Source organism: Tenrec ecaudatus, chromosome 16 (genome assembly GCF_050624435.1).
Source record: "Tenrec ecaudatus isolate mTenEca1 chromosome 16, mTenEca1.hap1, whole genome shotgun sequence".
In the NCBI taxonomy this organism is placed as follows: Eukaryota; Metazoa; Chordata; class Mammalia; order Afrosoricida; family Tenrecidae; genus Tenrec; species Tenrec ecaudatus.
Window position 1 is genome coordinate 103488343 of NC_134545.1, and position 3845 is coordinate 103492187.

Sequence of the window (3845 nt, forward strand, 5' to 3'; positions counted from 1 at the left end):
AGGATGCAGTGTCACATCCAAGATGGCGCAATGACCAAGTCCAACGGAGACGTTAGACACCTGCACCAAGACTTCTCATTCTTTATAAAGTCCTGTGGGTTCCGGGTTCTTGCACTGACTGCTGCAGTGGCCCCTGCTCATGAGTAGACATCAGAAGGAAGAATTTAGATCCAAGGAAGTGGAGGGTCTTTCCACTGGAAGCAGCAGGAGGTCATGCTGGGAAGACATGCTGCATGTCTGAGACCAGCCTTCCGTTCCCATCAGAGCCTGCTCCCCTTTCTTTGTAGTTGCTATTTCTTTGCCAAACCCTCAAGCTGGATTCATTTTTAACTTTAATAATGTGGTAAAGAACCTGGTGTTATTTCGCCCAGAGAAGGTGTATAAAGTAGGCCGTGTAATTTTCATTTGTATTTACCCACAAGCAAGCCATCTGCTTACTCATAGTTGCTTTTGGAATTTTAGCCTTTGCTTTGGGCAAATGCTTGGGTTAATTTGAATTTCAGGGGTAATTAAGTCTACACGAAGCAGGTGTGTTGTTTTTCCTTTGAAAGTAGAAAAGAGAGGAGACAACTGGAAAATGGGGTGGAAATGTCCTAGAAAATTAACCATGGACTTCTAGAAGAGTAAGAAAATATTTCTTGAAAGAAGTACAGCCAGAATATTCCTGAGGAGTGAGGATGTAAGACTTTGTCTCGTGTACCTTGGACATGTTAAGGAGGCGGGATCAGTCCCTGGAGAAGGACATTATACTCACTAATGCAGAGGATCAGCAGAACAAAAGGAAGACCTTCCAGGAGATGGATTGACCTCGTGGCTGGAACAGAGGTCTCAGACCTAGCGACAATTGTGAGGATGGTGTAGGACCAGGTAGTACCTGGTTCTAATGTCCATAAATAAGGTCACGGTCAGTTGAAGCCAGCTTGGCAGCTCTTGAAACCAACAACAACAATTACAGTTTTGTTAAAAGTTTGTAGGGATATGAGATAGGTTTTGTGTCGATTTGACAGGGCCAGGATTCTCAGTGGTTTGGCAGTTAAGACCTAGTAATTCCCTAAGATGTGACCTAACACATGTAATTGACTCATAATGGAATTTACAGCGAGCAACCAGTTATAAAAATGGTTAAGGTGGGATGAACCGCCTTACTAAGGTCACAGCCCTACCTGATGCAATTGAAAGGAAGTTTCCTTAGGGGTGTGACCTACTTCCTAGATAAGTGGACACCGTGGAAAAGCTTGTTTCTGAATCTGGAGACTGCAACTGGCCATGTGACTTGCCATTTGGCCTGGTGACTTTGAATTTATCTACTTCTGCAGCCCCAGACTGTGGTGTTCCTGCTGATCTTAAGTTTATTACCCTGCAAAGCTGTGCAAGTCAGGAAAAGTCTCCAACTTAACCTCTGATGCACAGATTTGGACACAGAGCCTGGACACAGACTGAACTTGCCTACTTCCACAAGTGTGTGGGCCATTTTCCTGATCTCTCTCTCTCTCTCTCTCTCTCTCTCTCTCTCTCTCTCTCTCTCTCTCTCTCTCTCTCCTTTCTGGTTTTACTCCTTTAGAGAGTCCAGCCTAAGACAAGACATTAAGGAGAGTTCCCCAAGGCAACTCCTGAACGAAACAAAATAACGGCAACAGAAAAATTGAAAAACAAATCTCATGTGGAAGAAAACAATTTCTTACTTTATTTGCTTATTCTTATCTTTCCAATAAATTGTCTTTTCAATATTTATATATGTATGAAAGGATCACTGGGGAAAACCCTCAGGGTAAGGCAGTAAAGACCTTATAGGTAGTCTGTGAATATTGTAGATTCACACAGAGCAGCCATGTATTAATAAATATAAATGGACTCTTTATCTAGACTTGAATTCATTGAATAGAACTCACAATCAAGATGGAAAACCAATGTGTTCTTTTTCCCTTTAGATCGAAGTCAGACTTGCTCTGAATCAACCATCAAATTGCTTCATATATGTGAATTCATTTATACCTTTCATTGAAAGGCTTTCAAAAGGCTTTCTTATTCTTTGGATCTTTTCAGCATTCAGACTCCTGTAATGCAGTGGTGTTTCTCTCTCTCTCTCTGTATTTTACAGATGAGAACCTATTCTCTATCTCTTAAAGAAGTATTTCTCTATTCTGTAGCCAGTAAGGGCCAGGATGGAAATGGAATTCAGATCCTCACCGCACTTCTTTGTCAAGAATGAATATTAGTCCATGCTCCGCCAGGAGCCCTGGCAGCACAGTGGGTTACCCGTTGGGCTGCTCTCCCCAGGATCAGCAGTTTGAAACCGCCAGCAGCTCAGAGGGAGAACGATAAAGCTTTCTACTCCCATAAAGTGCGTGGGGCAGGTTTTCAGAAGACCAGGCCCTGGTGACGGACATGCTTGGTCAAGTAGAGGGACAGAGAAAGAGAGGAAGGCCCTCAACGAGATGGCTGGACACAGCAGCTACCACAATGGGCTGGGACATCGGAAGAGTTGTGGGGAGGGTGCCGCGCTGAGAGGTCTTTGTTCTGTTGTGCTAAGATCCCTACGAATTGGAACTGACTCAAGAGCACCGACAACAATAACAGCAACTCCCATAGAGAGTTACGGTCACCGAACCCCACAGGGACTGCTATGCTCTGTCCGACAGAGTTTCTGCCCCACGGGGTCTGTGGGAGTCCCCATGGACTCACCGGCAGTGAGAGAGTCCATCCTTTGGGCTGGGTGCTGGCTTTGAGCACGGGGTCAAAGGCATCAGAGCTGATGTCTGGTCCCAAGTGGCTCCCAAGGAGAGGGAAAGGTCAAAGTTCACAAACCACATCAAACTACGGATGTTTGGAGGGCTTTCAGATGAATTCTGTCCCGCAGCCATAGAAGACCCTATCCTGTGCCCCAGAGTGATCTGTGAAGGTGAGTGGGGATTAATGAGCTGGGTGAGTTTGTGGGGTTCAGAAGTTTGGAGGACAGAGAGTAAAACGGAAATAACCAACTCCATTGCTGTAGAGTTTATTTAGACTCCTGGGGGCCCATGGGCTACAGAGTAGACTTGAGCTGGGTCTAGGTTTCCTGGCTATCACAAGCTTTACCGAAATAGATCACCAGGCCTTTCTTGCATGAGTTTGAACCGCCAACCTTTTTGTTAGTCAGGGAACACAAACCATTGCCACCACACCGCTACCATGGAACGGAGTCCAACTCATGAGTACAGCCCTATCTATAGAGGATTTCTGAGACTGTACAGCTTTACCAGAGCAGACAATCTCCTCATTCTCCCACAGAGTGGTTGGTGGGTTTGAACCATTGACCTTGGATACAAATACCCCCTTATAATTGAACAATCCAGTGTGGCCCTGAGCCCACAGCTCTGTGCCTTTGAGCACTTTTGTTCCCCAACCCCCCAAGATGGAATCATCATAGAAATCTGCTTCTCTCCTCTTGCTGCTTCAGATGCGTACTGGAATCAATTTCCCAGCAGCGAGTGGTCTTTATGGAGTCAGGAAGGGTCCTTCCTGCGGGCCAAACCTCATGGTTTGCCCCCTGGCTCCCTCTGAGGCCGCCAGCGAGGGGAATGGATTTCTGTGTTCAGCTTCAGCTCTGGTGTGCATGCTTTTTTTTTTTACACGAGAAGGTAAAATCAATCCCAGAAGAATATTGGCAAACTCCAATGTGCCCTTTTCATTAGCATGTCGGTGTGAGTAATGGGTGTTTACTGACTGTTTTGTGGCAGGACCAGGAGAAAGTTGTAAATGACATTTTTCAGTTGTAATGAAATCACCATGAAGTTCTTTTGGTTCAATACTTCCTAAGCACCAGGTGATAAAATTCAAAGGATTGGTGCGTGCAATTTTTTTTTCTG